General features: G+C 42.4%; 1 protein-coding gene across 2 annotated transcripts in view; it reads left to right on the forward strand.

Annotated features, from left to right (window-relative positions):
* The first annotated feature begins 269 nt into the window (after positions 1-269).
* SGTB (small glutamine rich tetratricopeptide repeat co-chaperone beta) overlaps positions 270-18,632 on the forward strand; it is a 464,910-nt gene continuing 446,547 nt past the window's right edge. Inside the window, exons 1-2 of one of the 2 annotated variants that reach the window (XM_073623529.1) lie at positions 270-633; positions 5,602-5,844. The gene's annotated coding sequence lies outside the window, so the exon portion shown is untranslated. The remainder of the gene's footprint in view (positions 634-5,601; positions 5,845-18,632) is intronic. The other variant, XM_073623534.1, reaches the window with a different exon arrangement.

Consider the following 18,632-nt stretch of genomic DNA (forward strand, 5'->3'; position numbering starts at 1 on the left):
GATGGACGTGTATAAGGCTTTTACTTTCTATATATATGTGTATACATATATTTATAACGTTTTATAGAAGGTGTATTATATGTATGTATTTTTATTACCATGTATTTTAAATACTATGTAAGTGGGTCTCCTGCTGGCTTCCAAATACACATGTCTTGAGCACTGCTATTTCCAACTTTTGTTTTAGACCAGATTCCACCACTCCCCTCCCTCGGTCCCCCTTTAATTTTCTGTGTTTTTTTTTTTTGCATACTATTGCTCAGCACTCTTTATTGTTACTATTCATTGTTGTCATCCATCTAGTTATACATTTTTAACATTTCCACTCTTTTTGGTTAAAGTCAGATGCTATCAGTCTGACTTTGACCTCTATCTGTGTCTACAGCAAGATGGAGGCCACTGTTTACTATATTGAGTCACATCCTAGGCGCCGAACGGCGCACAGGATGTGACATCACGACCGCACTTCCGCCCTGTGGAACGCAACCCGGAAGTAAACCGGCGGCGTGCGTTCCACCTAGTTTCATGGAGCACAGGAGCGAACGTGACAGCAGAGGCAGCCCATACGGACACAGCCCCTGAAGAAAAATGCATCTGAGCAGAGGAGATGGCATTAGATCAACAGTAGTTAAGGTACAATACCCCCCCCTCCCCCTTTCTCATACTCATAACCCTCTGATCACTCACACTACTCTGTATTTATGAGATGTAATAATGTGAGGGTAGAACAGCGGATTGTGTATTTACTACATTTTTACACTGTAATTTTACTAGTGATAACAATAATGGCTATGAAAGCACACCAATTAATCATCAAATCAATAGATCAATATGTTATGGCCCTCCAATAATGTTCATTTTATTTTGTCAAGATCCACAATAACCCCCCCCCTCCCCCCCCCTCCCCTCCTCTCAGAGGACCGCCCACCAATTAAGGGAGGAGTCCTGATACCAACCAGATCAGTCTATTTCAGCCTAACATGTGTATATAAAAAGTCGGCAGGAGACTGCCACCACTAAGGCTCTGAGGAAGAAGGTCAAACCTTCGAAACGCGTAAGCCAGCGGCGGTCCGTGTGCCTCCCTCCTGGGACCTGGACAGCTGCCTACCACTGGAACTATTGCCTTTGTGCGTTTGATATGCTAATTTACCTGCGACTTTTGTGAGTAGCCTTTTACCTTGTTTTTAATTTATTAAAATTTGCCAAGGATAATGCGCTAGGCTGGTGCGCTCTCTTGTTTCTTTCTTTGTTTTTAAATGCGGTCGGCTGCATGAGAGGCATTTTCTTTATGTCCTCCTGAGTACCCCTACCCAGCAAACCCCCCCAAAAAAGATGTCGTGTTTGCAGCAAGCGCGGATATAGGCGTGACACCCGCTATTATTGTCCCTCCTGTCCTGACAATCCTGGTCTTTGCATTGGTGAATGTTTTGAACGCTACCATGCACTAGTTGAGTATTAGCGTAGGGTACAGCATTGCACAGACTAGGACACACTTTCACAGGGTCTCCCAAGATGCCATCGCATTTTGAGAGACCCGAACCTGGAACCGGTTACAGTTATAAAAGTTACAGTTACAAAAAAAAGTGTAAAAAAAAAAAAAAAAACACAAACAAAAATATAAAATTTAAAAAAATAGCTGTCGTTTTATTGTTCTCTCTCTCTCTATTCTCTCTCTATTGTTCTGCTCTTTTTTACTGTATTCTATTCTGCAATGTTTTATTGTTATTATGTTTTATCATGTTTGCTTTTCAGTTATGCAATTTTTTATACTTTACCGTTTACTGTGCTTTATTGTTAACCATTTTTTTGTCTTCAGGTACGTCATTCACTACTTTGAGTGGTTATACCAGAATGATGCCTGCAGGTTTAGGTATCATCTTGGTATCATTCTTTTCAGCCAGCGGTCGGCTTTCATGTAAAAGCAATCCTAGCGGCTAATTAGCCTCTAGACTGCTTTAACAAGCAGTGGGAGGGAATCCCCCCCCCACCGTCTTCCGTGTTTTTCTCTGGCTCTCCTGTCTCAACAGGGAACCTGAGAATGCAGCCGGTGATTCAGCCAGCTGACCATAGAGCTGATCAGAGACCAGAGTGGCTCCAAACATCTCTATGGCCTAAGAAACCGGACGCTACGAGCATTTTATGACTTAGATTTTGCCGGATGTAAACAGCGCCATTAGGAAATTGGGGAAGCATTTTATCACACCGATCTTGGTGTGGTCAGATGCTTTGTGGGCAGAGGAGAAATATAGGGTCTAATAGACCCCAATTTTTTCAAAAAAGAGTACCTGTCACTACCTATTGCTATGGGGATATTTACATTCCCTGAGATAACAATAAAAATGATTTTAAAAAAAAAATGAAAGGAACAGTTTAAAAATAAGATAAAAAAAGCAAAAAAATAATAAAGAAAAAAAAAAAAAAAAAGCACCCCTGTCCCCCCTGCTCTCGCGCTAAGGCGAACGCAAGCTTCGGTCTGGCGTCAAATGTAAACAGCAATTGCACCATGCATGTGAGGTATCACCGCGAAGGTCAGATCGAGGGCAGTAATTTTAGCAGTAGACCTCCTCTGTAAATTTAAAGTGGTAACCTGTAAAGGCTTTTAAAAATGTATTAATTTTGTTGCCACTGCACGTTTGTGCGCAATTTTAAAGCATGTCATGTTTGGTATCCATGTACTCGGCCTAAGATCATCTTTTTTATTTCATCAAACATTTGGGCAATATAGTGTGCTTTAGTGCATTAAAATTTTAAAAAGTGTGTTTTTTCCACAAAAAATGCGTTTGAAAAATCGCTGCGCAAATACTGTGTGGAAAAAAAAAAATGAAACACCCACCATTTTAATCTGTAGGGCATTTGCTTTAAAAAATATATAATGTTTGGGGGTTCAAAGTAATTTTCTTGCAAAAAAAAAATAATTATTTCATGTAATCAAAAAGTGTCAGAAAGGGCTTTGTCTTCAAGTGGTTAGAAGAGTGGGTGATGTGTGACTTAGTGCCGGTTCACACAGGGGCGACTTGTCAGGTGACCTAGTCGCCTGACAAGTCGCCTCCCGTTCTGTGCTACGGAACCGTTCTAATAGGAGCCACGCAAGTCGCTCCGACTTAGAAAAAGGTTCCTGTACTACTTTGGGGGCGACTTGCATAGACTTCTATGCAGAAGTCGTTTTGCAAGTCGCCTCGGAAGTAGTTTGCAGGTCGCCTCGCTGAGGCGACCTGCAAGTCGTGCCGCCCCTGTGTGAACCGGGGCTAAAGCTTCTAAATGTTGTGCATAAAATGCCAGGACAGTTCAAACCCCCCCCCAAATGACCCCATTTTGGAAAGTAGACACCCCAAGCTATTTGCTGAGAGGCATGTCGAGTCCATGGAATATTTTATATTGTGACACAAGTTGAGGGAAAGAGACAAATTTTTTTTTTTTTTTTTTTGCACAAAGTTGTCACTAAATGATATATTGCTCAAACATGCCATGGGAATATGTGAAATTACACCCCAAAATACATTCTGTTGCTTCTCCTGAGTATGGGGATACCACATGTGTGGGACTTTTTGGGAGCCTAGCCGCGCACGGGACCCCGAAATCCAACCACCGCCTTCAGGCTTTCTAAGGGCGTAAATTTTTGATTCCACTCTTCACTGCCTATCACAGTTTCGGAGGCCATGGAATGCCCAGGTGGCAAAAAAAAAACCCAAATGACCCTATTTTGGAAAGTAGACACCCCAAGCTATTTGCTGAGAGGTATAGTGAGTATTTTGCAGACCTCACTTTTTGTCACAAAGTTTTGAAAATTGAAAAAAGAAAAAAAAAGTGTTTTTCTTGTCTTTCTTCATTTTCAAAAACAAATGAGAGCTGCAAAATACTCACCATGCCTCTCAGCAAATAGCTTGGGGTGTCTACTTTCCAAAATGGGGTCATTTGGGGGGGTTTGTGCCACCTGGGCATTCCATGGCCTCCGAAACTGTGATAGGCAGTAAAGAGTGAAATCAAAAATTTACACCCTTAGAAATCCTGAAGGCGGTGATTGGTTTTCGGGGGCCCCGTACGCGGCTAGGCTCCTAAAAAGTCCCACACATGTGGTATCCCCATACTCAGGAGAAGCAGCTAAATGTATTTTGGGGTGCAATTCCACATATGCCCATGGCCTGTGTGAGCAATATATCATTTAGTGACAACTTTGTGAAAAAAAAAAAATGTGTCACTTTCCCGCAACTTGTGTCAAAATATAAAATATTCCATGGACTCAACATGCTTCAAAGCAAATAGCTTGGGGTGTCTACTTTCCAAAATGGGGTCATTTGGGGGGGTTTTATGCCATCTGGGCATTTTATGGCCTTCAAAACTGTGATCGGTAGTGAGGAGTAAAATCAAAAATTTACGCCCTTAGAAATCCTGAAGGCAGTGATTGGTTTTCGGGGCCCCGTACGTGGCTAGGCTCCCAAAAAGTCCCACACATGTGGTATCCCTGTACTCAGGAGAAGCAGCTGAATATATTTTGGGGTGCAATTCCACATATGCCCATGGCCTAAGTGAGCAATATATCATTTAGTGACAACTTTTTGTAATTTTTTTATTTTTTTGTCATTATTCAATCACTTGGGACAAAAAAATGAATATTCAATGGGCTCAACATGCCTCTCAGCAATTTCCTTGGGGTGTCTACTTTCCAAAATGGGGTCATTTGTGGGGGTTTTGTACTGCCCTGCCATTTTAGCACCTCAAGAAATGACATAGGCAGTCATAAATTAAAGGCTGTGTAAATTCCAGAAAATGTACCCTAGTTTGTAGATGCTATAACTTTTGCGCAAACCAATAAATATACACTTATTGACATTTTTTTTACCAAAGACTTGTGGCCGAATACATTTTGGCCTAAATGTATGATTAAATTGAGTTTATTGGATTTTTTTTATAACAAAAAGTAGAAAATATCAGTTTTTTTCAAAATTTTCAGTCTTTTTCCGTGTATAGCGCAAAAAATGAAAACGGCAGAGGTGATCAAATACCATCAAAAGAAAGCTCTATTTGTGGGAAGAAAAGGACGCAAATTTCGTTTGGGTACAGCATTGCATGACCGCGCAATTAACAGTTAAAGTGACGCAGTGCCAAATTGTAAAAAGTGCTCTGGTCAGGAAGGGGGTAAATCCTTCCGGGGCTGAAGTGGTTAAAATAAATCAAATTTTGTTGCTTTGCAGTCTGAAATGAAGACAGACACATTTTTTGTTTTATACAGCTGTATTTACTAGTGCAACGTATAACATCCAAGTGAAAGACAGAACCCCAACATGTCAAAAAAAAAAAAAAACAATTCAAAAACAGAATCACTGAGTTGGAAAAAGAATCGCCCCCTTATGTCAGTATTTTGTTGAACCACCTTTTGCTTTAATTACAGCCTTTAGTCTTTGATAAAGCACAATTCGTGTGTGAAACATGTAAACTGTGCTTGCTTGTACATGTAGTGCTCCTTATGTTCTTCATGGTTTTATGTGAATAAAGGAATTTGGATCTCAGTTTGGTGTGCAGCCATCTGGACTTTCCTTTCATTACAGCTTTTAGTTGTGATATTTTTCTTCTAATTTTGAAATATTTGCCCACTCTACTTTGCAGAACTGCTCAAGTTCAGTTCAATTTGATGGTGACCGTTTGTGGACTGCAATCTTCAAGTCATTCTACAGATTTTCAATAGGGTTTAAGTCTGATGGGGGCACCGAGGATCCCAAATCTCATAAAAGACATTGCTGCGTTTCTACTGAAGCATCTTTTCAGAAGATTTGCGATACTCAGTGTACCCAGGATCTCCCTGAAAGATTCTTGACGTTACCTTCTGTTTGTGTGAATGCTGGATGTAAAGTGAGTATATTTTCAAATTTTTCTTCATAGTTTATTTTTTCTACAGCTTTAATGTGGTGATTTTACATGGTGCAAGTGGGCTGTTAGATCAGCAAAGTGATACACTATTTGTGAATATCCACATTTCAGAACTGAAATGTCTGAAAGATGCTTTGGTCTTGGCCTGCAGACATTTTTGTGCACCTGATCTTCAGTCCTATGCTAAGTTACTATTGCTGATATTATTATTGACTTAAGCAAACATATAATTTGTATAATAAAAGTTTTTATAGTTCTCACTGGACCTTGAGCACAGGAATTAGAGGACTTTCTGCTTTCCTGGGTGAAATTCTGCTTTGTCCCTAAGGTGTACAGAGTGTCCTGCTCTGTGCCTTGATAATCTTGGTGGCAGATGGGCAGGTCTCCTAACCATCAATTAACAGCTAGAAATTTCACAGTGTGAGTTCATATGAATTTACTTAATTATACATACTGATGTCCTGATTAGCAATGGAAACGCGTACATTTTTAAGTATTCTGTTCATCAGTATTTTTATTTATTCAATAAAGATTTGCAAACCCAAGCTGTAGATTTATCTTGTAGGCAATAATGACTCTGTGAGTCATAATTGAATTCTGGAATTACTGTAATTAGTGAATATGCCAAGTATGCGCTGCCAATTGCTAAGCGCTAGCAGATAGATTTTATGATATTCTTGCTGGTAAACTTAGTAGATTTTGTTATCACATGGTTGAGGTGAGTATTTCCATATTTGTGCACTACTACAGCACAGGTAAATGTTGTGTGTGTGTGATGCTCTTTTTTTTTTGCTCTAAGGCCAGCTAGAGATTATGCAATTTGCAACTGATTCCCCCATCAACACTGATTGTGTTGATGGGCTAATTCCTCCCCACTGCGCTATTGTATTATGAAAGTGGAAGGTTTCCCAGCCATCAGAATACAATGATCACTAGAAACTTGTACTATAGGGTGGGAGTGGGATGTGACGTGCACAGGTGTAGGGGAGGGGCCTTCCAGCGGGGCAGAGGAGGAAGCGTCGGACCCGACTGGCTGCAATGAAAGACGGCGAGGCAGCGAGGGGTGAGAGCCAGCGCTGTCTCAGGTAATGCTTCATACCAGACCGAAGCCAGAGACGAGCGACGCAAGCCTGAAGGGAAAGAGCCGTGCGCATCAACAGACTGGGCGGTAGGAAGCTGTTTTACCCCCGCCCAGCAGAGCGAGTGCAGCTGCTAACGGAAGTAGCCACTGCAGATAATACTTTTGTTATTGGCTTTCCTATACTCGGTAGTTTCTGTCCTCCTCGATTGGTTGATTGTGGACGACAGTATGGGAAGGGTATTTTGGATAATGGGGAAAGAGAGTGGTAGGGGAGTGGAGAGAAGGGAGGAAGTACACTGAGTAAATAATAATGGAAGTTAAATGTCTATCGTATAACGTAAAAGGTTTAAACTCTCCTGGGAAGAGAAATATGGTGTTAAAAGAGATGCAAAGTTATGGTGCAGACATAGTTTTCTTACAGGAGACACATCTGGTTCAGGAGGAAGGAATTAAACTTGAGACAAGGATGTACCCTACCTGGATATATTGTGATTCACCAACCAAGAGGGCGAAGGGAGTAGCTATCGGGTTCACACAACGGATAAAAAGTACAGTCATAGATAGGATGGTGGACGTAGAGGGGCAATTTCTGTTCATTAAGGTACAACTGGGGGGTAAGATTTATACGATGGCCAACATTTATTGCCCAAATAAAGACCCGGCCAGATATCTCTCCCGGACCCTGAACAGGTTGGTGGAATTCAGTGAGGAGGCAGTGATACTGGCAGGAGATTTTAATATGTGTATGGATCCGGCCTGGGATAGGTCATCCGGAACAGGTGGAGAGGCTAAGAAACAGTTATTGGGTCTCAGGCGGAAACTACACGATATCCACTTGGTGGATATCTGGAGAGTCCAACACCCTAAGGAGAGAGACTATACTTTCTTCTCCCCTGTCCATGGGACCTACTCTCGGCTGGATTACTGGTTTGTGGATCACGCTTTGTTAGATGCAATAGAAGGATCGAGGATAGAAATTATGACCTTATCGGATCACGCTCCCGTAACAATGATAATAAAGCTAGAAGGTCTACAGAAGACCCCCTTTTCATGGAGGCTAAACGAAAAGTTACTTGAGAAGGAGAGTATAGTGGAAAGAATCCAGTCAGAAATTGACGAATTCTTTCACAATAACGATTCAGAGGAGATACCCGGGATAATAGTATGGGAAACTTTTAAAGCTTATATAAGGGGAGTCCTAATTTCAATTGGTGCAGGGGAGAAGAGAGGAAGAAGGAAAAAGATAGAAGATCTCATAGCAAAAATACACCAACTTGAGCAAATTCACAAAAACAGGGGCAAGGAGGAAAAAGAGGTACTTACAGAATTAATTATAAAGCGAGATGAATTAAGGGAAATTGTATCAGAAGACTCCTGGAGAAGTAGAAATAGACATCTTAAAAATATGTACCAGAAGGGGAATAAAGTAGGGAAACATCTTGCAAATACAATTAGGAAAAAAAAGGAGAATTATATAGAAAAAATCAGAGATAGAAAGGGTGAAAGTAGACACACTTCTAGAGAAATAGGGGAGGAGTTTAGACAATATTTTATGTCACTCTACTCTGTGGGGAAGAAGGGAAAATGTAGGAATAAGGAAGTAAAGATGCGGGAGTTTATTAAAGAAGCAAATCTACCGTCACTCTCAGAGGCAGAGACAACGGAATTAGAGAGACCAATAACACAGCAAGAGATAATGCATGCGTTAAAATCAACCCCTTCAGGGAAGAGTCCAGGGCCGGACGGCTTTACTGTGAGTTTTTTTAAAAAGTTTAAGGAGTCCCTGATCCTGCAGCTGTGTCAGTTGTGGAATGAGATAGGGAAGCAGGGGGATTTGGGTAGAGACGCCTTACTAGCGTCAGTGACACTGATTCCCAAGGAGGGCAAGGACCGTACCTTGTGTTCAAGTTACAGGCCAATAGCATTATTAAATGCCGACACAAAATTGTATGCCAAGGTGCTTGCCCTCCGATTAAAAGAGAAAATGCCCTACCTGATCCACTCAGATCAGGTGGGATTTGTTCCGGGGAGAGAGGGCAGAGACAATGGGGTGAGATCCCTATTGATAATGGAAGCGTGCAGGGCAGGAAGATCCACAGCCGTTCTCTTGTCAATAGACGCCGAAAAGGCATTTGACAGAGTCGACTGGGGATTTATGTTTACTGTGCTGGAGATGATAGGAGTAGGTCCAATAATGTTAAAGTGGATTAAAGCACTCTATAAACAGCCGACAGCATATGTAAAAGTGAATAACCTGCCGTCAGCCCAGTTTACCATGGAAAATGGGACTAGACAGGGCTGCCCTCTCTCCCCGCTTTTATTTGTCCTGGCGTTGGAGCCCCTTCTCGCCCGGATTCGGAGGAGTCCAGACGTGGGCGGGTGCAAGGTTAGAGGGGAAGAACACAAGCTAGCCGCTTTCACGGATGACGTACTACTCTATATTTCGAACCCTAGAATCTCCATTCCTAATCTGTTAGTAATACTGAGGCAATATAGTGAGCTCTCCAATTTTAAAATCAACTTAGAAAAGTCAGAAGCCCTAAAAATAAACATCAGTAAACAAGAAGCCAGTAAATTAGCGGAAGTGTTTCATTTCCCATGGAAAGATCATATAAAATACTTGGGGGTAAGTTTGACAAAATCCAGAGAGAACCTTTACAATTTAAATTTTATACCCCTCCTGAATGAATTTAGAACAGAAATAAAAAGAATAAGCTACTGCCCTGTCTCATGGATAGGACGGGTGAATGTGATGAAGATGGTTTTAGTGCCAAAGATATTATATAAGATGCAGATGCTCCCAATTCCCCTAGCAAAAATTTTTTTTAGAAAACCATCAGAAATAATAAGTAAATATGTCTGGGATAAGAAAAAACCTAGAGTAGCATATAAAGTATTGAGTAGAGGAAAAGCACAAGGGGGGTTGGCGATCCCCGACTTTAGAATGTACCACAAAGCAATTATTTTAGCACGGGCACTAGAATGGGAGAAAAGTAGAAAAAGTAAAAGATGGGTTAGTTTAGAGATGGGGTTAAGCAACACGCAGTTAAATCACATGGTTTGGAACCCTCCCGGCCAGAGGAGACTAGGAATAGGAACGCACTTTATTACACACCTTACACTGCAAGTATGGGACCAGATTCACCAAAGTAACAAATGGGAATATAATTCACCCTTGATTTTTCTAAAAACAATATACTTTTCCCACCCGGGATGGAAGAGGTGGGGGGAAATTGGATATTAAAGAAGGAAGCACAAGTAAGAGATATCATCACGGGGGGGGGGGGATTTGTACACAACAGGAATTAGAGTCACAAAGGGATTTAATGATACTAAATGGGTGGAGATATAGGCAACTCAGGCACTTTATTCAAGGCCTGCCGGGACCTTTAAGGGGGAGAGAGGACCTCAGAGAGATCGAGAAGCTATTCTGTAAGGAGGGAGTGAAGAGGAAGATTTCTGCATTTTATAGAATCTTGAAGAGTAAAGAGGAGTTGGAACCACCACCATATTTGAAGAAATGGGAGGAGGAATTGGGTTTTCGGTGTAGTTCAGAAACAGCGAAAAATATTCTGGGGGCCACATATGGATCCGCATCAGATATGAAAACAATAGAAAGCAATTATAAATGTCTGTCTAGGTGGTACTTGACCCAGATGAAACTGAGTAAATTTTCATCGGAAAAGTCACCAATTTGTTGGAGTGGGTGTGGGAAAGTAGGTGGCATGGCACACATTTGGTGGAACTGCCCCAAAATTAAACTATTTTGGAAAGAAGTGATTAAAATATGCGAAGCAATAACGGGAAAAGGTATAGCATATAACCCATGGGATTGCCTATTCCACGGGTCGGAAGGAGGGAAAAAAGGGTATAGGTCCTCGCTAACTCCAATATTGTTAAATGCGGCAAAAAATGTGATCCCTAAAAAATGGCAAGAAACAGAGGGCCCGAAACCCAGAGACTGGTTCAACAGAGTAAATGAAATGTACCTAATGGAAAAAATAGAACTAGAAGCCCAAGTAGAAAGACAACAGGAGGAGGACAAGGGCAAATGGGGTCCCTGGATTGCATTCAGGAAATCTAAACGTTACGTGGAAATAATGTTACTGTAACAACCAGACTTTTGATAGAAAAGGAGAGTATGAGAAAGAAAAGAAGGAGAGAAGAGGGGCATTGTCTGCAGAGGTGGGGAGGGGGGGGTACGAGGGGTAAGGGTGGGATGGGGGAGCAAAAGGGTTGGTAGCACTATGTAATTAAATTTGATGGTATGTAAAAAATAAATGTTGTGGTAAACTTTTTAGAGCCCCATGTAACTAAAGGGGTGGAGGTTTTTTTGTATTTTTTTATAAAAGAAAATAAAGAATTAAAAAAAAAAAAAAAAGAATACAATAATCACTGCTGCCGGTTATAGCCATTGGCAGTGATCGCATGAAAAAAACCAGCCTGCCCATACATTGATAACATTTTGATCCATCTATGGCCAGCTTAAGACTAAAGATAGCAAAACATGGCTCGCATTTTGGCCAATTCTGCTAAATTGGGTGAAATTTGAGTTGTGGTAGGCCCTGTTGGCACTATCTGTCTCAACGAAATTCAACTGAAAATTCAAAGGATCAGAGTGAAAAATCTTCATCCAGACAGTGGCTGCATTCATTCAGATGTGTTCACTGTTTCGGTATTCAGGCAGCCACGGGTACGGAGTCCCACAGGAAATCAGAGAAATCTAGTATAACTAGCGTAACTTTCTTATTTTTATTACTGTGCGTGTGTGTTTTTTTTCCTGAGATTGTTGTCTTTGCAGATTGCTTCCTAATATTTTGCTAAACCTCTGTGTATCAGTACTGCTCTGACCCAGAAGAAGGGGCTGGACCGTTGAAAGCTTCTCCTAAAAAAACTTTTGGGAGGGCGTGGCCTGAACGGCATGGAGTAGGACGCATTTAGTTGAGCTCTGTCTATTGATTCTTAAACCCAGCTAATCCTGCGACTCACCAATACCCTTTTTGACCCTGACTTACTTGGAGAAGCACCCTAGACTCCTGACATTATGTCCCAGTCAAAGGCTCAGGAAAACTTGAACAATACCGCCGTCAAGAAAGGGACCAATCGAAGGAAGATGTGAAGGCCGGGGAGGAGCAGACAGGAGGGGACACTGACAGACTGTTGGAAGCGATCACGTTCTGCTGGACCTCACTGACAGCACAAATTGAGTAGGTCAAGTTTGACATTTCACTAATTAGGCAGGATTTCCAGAAACTCCATGACCGGGTCAAGACCGTGGAGGATGCCATCCCGCCATTACAGACAGGGTCTGACTGCATGCAACAGCAGATCAACCAGCTCCTGACCAAGCAGGACAATATGGAGAACAGGCTCAGGAGGTGCAATCTATGCTTCATCGGGCTACCTGAGGGTGCAGAAGATAAAGACCGACCATGTTCCTGGAACAGCTACTTATCAAATCCTATGGCAGAGAAGCCTTCTCCCCCACGTTGGTAGTTGAGAGGGCACACCGCATACCGGCCAGACCTCCTCCCCACGGAGCCCCCTCCCCCGTACATTCATAGCTAAATTCCTTAACTATAAGGAGGATCAGGATGCAGCCCTGAGACTTGCCAGAGAAAAGGGTAATATTCTCTTTGGGAATCTCAAAGTAGCCATCTTCCCTGATTTTTCGTGGGGGTCCAGCGTCGCCACCAGAGCTTCATGGAAGCCAAACGACTGAGAAACCACCACCTTAAATACTCCATACTGTTCCCTGCACGTCTCAGGGTGGAGAGTGATGGCCGTGTCCTCTTTTTTGAAGACCCTGAAGAAGTAATCTCCTGGCTGGAACATCGAGGAGTCCCTGGGAGAGCTGAATAACCGAGTTCCAGGCAATGCTTGCTATACTGCCTACTCACGTCCACAAATATCTTATTGCAATACCTCCTTTGGACGTTACTTAGTCATACTGGATTGTGGCGCCACATTCTATGTTCAAATGGCTCCCACTGGCTATCATTTGTTACGGAGCAAACTGTGACCTACATCATGGCTAAATGCATCTGCACAATCCTTGCTGAATACATGAGCAAGAGACTACCAGGAGCCCGGATATCTTACCTATAAGAGTCAAGTTTCTGAAGTTTAATTACACTATGCTGGACACAGGGGCTCCAAGGACATAACAGTCCTACAAGATGCATGTAAAGTGCAGCCTCACTTACCACTAGTAAACACAGTTATGTTGGTTGGAGAAGCTGCTGGGACCCGCTTGTTCTCTTGAGTATACTCAACATGGGTCATATAACTCTGCTTACTGATGTCTTTTTACTATGGATGATGACCCAGCATCCCTCCATGTCTCAGTTGTTTCACCTATTTTTCCTATTTTTCACTCATTGGGTGATCTATTTTTTTTTTGTTAACATTCACACTCTGTTATGGGATTATGCCCACACCAGTTGGGAAGGGTGTAGGGTGGGATGGGGGAGGGGATTGTTCTTCTTTTACCGAGTAACAATATGTCTGACATGCTCCAGATAGAGGTAAATCAGCGATGCTTATACTATATTTGTTCTATTTGTGCTCTTTCAAGGTTACTATTCTTATTGCAATGTCCAGGTTATGGAGATCCCACTGACCTGTTTGTAGGAAAACGAATATTACGTATAACTGTAATACGTTATTTTGCAAAACTTAGCTTATGGCATCTATAAAATTTCTTACTTGGAATGTGAGAGGCCAGCGCAACAAGATTAAACGCTCAGTAGCCCCTCGAATTCCTTAAGAAGCAGCAGGCAGATGCGGTGGTGCTGGTTGAGATACACGTACGGGGAAGGCTGCAACTGGCTCTCCGACGTCAATGGGTTGGCTGGGCCTTTCATTCTACCCACACATCCCATGTTCAGGGAGTCTCAGTCCTTGTTGCCAAGTCAGTGCATTCCGAACTGTGTAAGGTATCCACTGACCCCCAGGGGCGCTATGTATTCCTATCTACCAAAGTGTATGAAGGGCCCCTCCTCTTGCTAGCCTTCTACATTCCTCCCCCATTCTGCGCTTCTATTATCATACCATCACCGCCAACTACAGGGACCACCAGTGGCGCTAGATACTCAGGACTCATCTCCGCCTTCAACTTGGTAGACACATGGAGATACAAGTTCCCACACGCCAAGACTTATTAATGCTTCTCGTCCACTCACAACTCCATAGATTTTATCTTGCTATCCCACACACTCACACCGAGATTACTAGAGGCAGCCTTCTGCCCTAGGCTTTTATCAGACCATAGCCCTTACTGGATCACTTTAAGTATCCCCATTGACAAAGCACCTCGCTCCTGGTGCTTAAACCTATTCTGGCTCTCTCTACTGCTGGAGGATGACGAGATCATGAATAAATGGAGGTTGTACTTTGCAGAGAATGAACATTCTGCTCCCCCATTGGCAGTCTGGGACTCCTTTAAATTATATACCCGCACATCCCTAATCTCTAACATTAATAGACTTAAGGCTGACTCTGCTGGTTCCTTTGATAAGGCAGTGGTAGAATTGTCCTCCACAGAACAGAAATGTGCATCTAATCCATCCCTTGCTAAGGCAGACCTACTCAAACTACAAACTAGAGTGGTGAACCAGCTACAGTTTGAGAGAGCCAGACAAAAACGATTTTTCTCTAGACAAAAGTTGTTCGAACATGGGGAAAAGGCTGGCAAACTGTTGGCATACTTAGTGCATAGTGAAGATAGGCCCCGGTTGTTATTTCTTTACATGGCCCTGGGGGTCAACAGATCACAGAACCACCAAGTGTAACATCTATGTTCAGAGATTTTTTTGCAGGACTGTACACATCAACAGTTTCTACAGATGTAGAGCCGATTAACGATTAACCTTTTCTTAGAGAGTATTACTTTCCCTCAATTGACAAATGACCAAGTGGACCTCCTAGAGGCACCTCTCATCACCGACGAAATAGTGACTGCAATAGCTAGTTTCGCCAGATCCAAATCCCCAGGCTCAGATGGATTACCCATAGAATTTTATTCACAATTCAGTGAGATACTTACCCCTATATTGCTAACCTTATATAACCACCTATTCGAGACCTTTACACTACACCCTTCCATGAGAGAGGAAACAATAGTCCTTATACCTAAGCTAGGAAAGGACCCAGGCTACCCCGAATCCTTTCGCCCTATTTCCCTATTACAAGTCGACATTAAAATATTAGCCAAGGTACTGTCCATTCGTCTTAACCAGGTCATACTGACCCTGATACATGCCGATCAAGCAGGTTTTATGCCTGGCCGCAACCCTTCATTCAACCTGAGGAAACTATATATTAATCTACAGGCTACACATGCCGACGTTGGCTCGTGGGCTGTGGTGACTTTAGATATGGCGAAAGCATTTGACTCAGTGGAATGGAAGTATCTCTGGAGATGCTTGGAGGGATATGGCTTCGGACTCAAGTTTACCAAATGGATAAAAACTATTGTACCAGACTCCAACAGCTAAAGTGGTGGCTAATGGCTGGCTATCTCCTGTGTTTGATCTCACTAGGGGCACGAGACAGGGCTGTCTGCTATCCCCACTGTTATATGCCCTTGCTGCAGAACCCCTGGCCATGTCTATCCGAGCGAATCAAGAAATCCGAGGGCTGGGTTTGGGTTCCCTGACAGAAAAAAATCAGTATGTATGTGGATGATACATTATTGTACTTGGCTGACTCAGGTCCCTCTCTTCACACCGCACTCCAGACAATAGAACAGTTTGGGTCATTTTCTGGACTCAAGATCAATTGGAAAAACTCCCAAATCTTACCTATTGATAGCTTCCCACCTTCTGAGTCCCAGGCCCAGCTACCACTACAATGTGTCAACACTATTAAAGACCTAGGGATACACGTATCCAGATCCCCAGCTGACTACATCTCTCTCAACATCGAGCCCCTTTTCTCCCTTATTAAATCCAAAATACAAACATGGGCCCACCTACCTTTGGGTGTATGGGGCCATATAAACCTAATAAAAATTATACTGTTACCCAAAATATTATATATCTTATGGCATACTCCGGTCTACCTACTTCTGAAATACTTTAATCTCTGGAAGCCCTCATCAAGCCTTTTGTCTGGGGGACTAACAGACATAAACTAGCTTGTCAAACACTTAAGAACCAAACTGACCTAGGTGGCACAGCCTTACCTGATTTTAACCTATACTACATAGCAATCCCAGTTATCCCAATTATTCCACATAGACAAAACCGATAGAGACAGATTCAGTACTCTTTTGTGCCCGGCCTGGGTGTGGCGAACCCGGGATCCACTATGTGCGATAGCAGTGTGTTCCAGGGGCACTGAATCAAAGGGAGACAGAAAGACCCTATTATATCATTATAGGTGCATATTGAATCTCGCTTCTAACAAACTAGAGATACCACAATATAATGATTATACTCCACCATGGCATAACAAACTCTTCTCCGAATTCCTCCAGATACAGAATGCAGAGGTCTGGGGCACTCAGGGAATATACTATTTTACACCACTTGCTGTCAGATGGAAATCTCAAGACATTTGACGCACTTGGTGAAGAATTTACGCTCCAGAATTTTTTCACATTTCAGAGCTTTCAGAGTTTTTCACATTTTTACAGGTCCAACACACTGTCCATTCACAATTTCCACAATTCCTTCCACAACCTACCCCCAATGCCATTATAGCAGTAGTTAAAAGTACAGACCCCAAAAATTGATATTGACTTTTTACAGTATGCTTTCTACCCCTGCTTCTACCAAACTAGCATATGATCTTAAACCCCGCTGGGAGAGCGGGGTAGGACCAATGGAGGATGAGGAATTGGACGAGGCTCTGGAGTCCTGCAAGGCTGTATCTCCTAAGCTCTGGGACAGACTATCCCAAATTTACATACTACATCGAGCATACCTCACCACTCTGAGAGTGGCCAGATATAAATGTGGGCAGTCTACCTCTTGCATGATGTGCAACCAAGAGGTGGGCACATTCTACCATCTAATTTGGGCCTGCCCCAAGATACAGGGCCTTTGGACACAAATTGTGGCCGTTTTACCATGGGGTCCCCTCTTTCTCTAGACCTGAAACAGAGCCTAATCGGGATATTATCCGATTCTATTGATAAATACACAGAGGTGTAATGAAACATTATTCTCGACCAGGAAAATTATTGCTAGACAATGGATGAGACCTCTACCTCCCAATTGTGTTGATTGGAAGGTGGATGCAAACACTACCCTACCCTACCCTACAAGAAATTCTTATACATCAATAGGGGATGTCCAGCTAAGTACAATAAAATCTGGGACCGCTGGCTACAAGAATCAGAAACCTGCACATGAAAATAGTATGATTCCTTAGAAATATACCCTTTGAAGTATGTTTACATTCTATCTCCTCCACTATGAAGAGTTCAACATTTGTACCCTGATAGCAATTTTTTATTATTTGTTACTACAAAATAGCTTGAAATTTACACTGTATCTGCAATGCATATGTTGATCCTTATGTAATGGACGTATTGTACACATAACATGCAAGCATAAGGTGTATGCACAATTTGTTTAATAAAAACTTTTGTTCAACTGAAAAAAAACAGTGTAACTATTAAAGTGGTTGTAATGGCTGAAGGTTTTTTTTACCTTACTGCATTGTATGCAGTAAGGTAAAAAACCTTCTGTGTGCAGCATCCCCCCAGAACCCCCCAATATTTACCTGAGCCCCATCTTGATTCAGCAATGTGCATAAGAGAAATGGCTCTCCCTCCTCATTGGTTGAGACACAGCAGAGGGAGCCATTGACTTCCCTGCTGTCAATCACAGCCAGCGTGGAGCGGGGGGTGGGGCTGAGCCATGCTCTGTGTGTCTTATGAATACACAGAGGCTGCTAGGGAGCGAGCATGCACGAGTGCCTCCATAGCAAGCGGCTTGCTTATGGGGGCACTTGGCAAGGGGAAGGGGCTAGGAGTGCAGGCAGGGGACACAAGAAGAGAGGATCGGGGCTGTTCTGTGCAAAACCACTGCACAGAGCAGGTAGGTATGAAATGTTATATTATTTAAAAAAAAAAACATGGCCTTCAATAACACTTTAAGCTGGCCATAGACAGTTTTTTCTTTTCATTCAGCCAGTGGGTGGATGCAGAATTCCTCCTCCTGGGACATTCTATTCTAGCGGGACCAATAGGCTGCAACCGTTGATTGAGAAAAGGTTTCCAACATTCTACTTCAACTTCTGTCAAATAAGGACAGCTAAACACTGATTGAAATCCGTCCAGTCCTTGCTAAACTGGACAGATTTTGATCCGTCTATGACCAGCTTTATTCAAATAAAAAAGTAGCATGGGCAGTAACTAACTGTACTAATTTTACATATTAAAATACTCTACTTTCTGCGAACACCTATAAAGTATTAGTAGTCTGTTTCTACCACTTTAGCACTTTGCAAAGCATTAGGAAAAAGATATATGCTTTACTTTTATTTTACTCCTTGGGACGCATTGGGGGAGATTTACTAAAACTGGAGCTTGCTTCTAACGTTAGCTTGTTCAATTACATTTTGACAGTAAAACTTGGAAGATGATTGGTTTCTTTGCAGTTCCAGTTTTGGTAAATCAGTGGCTTTTTGGTCAAGATATTAAGCAGTGTGATCAGATTACATGATGTACAGGGAA

Source organism: Aquarana catesbeiana, linkage group LG01 (assembly GCF_042186555.1).
Source record: "Aquarana catesbeiana isolate 2022-GZ linkage group LG01, ASM4218655v1, whole genome shotgun sequence".
NCBI classification, from domain to species: Eukaryota; Metazoa; Chordata; class Amphibia; order Anura; family Ranidae; genus Aquarana; species Aquarana catesbeiana.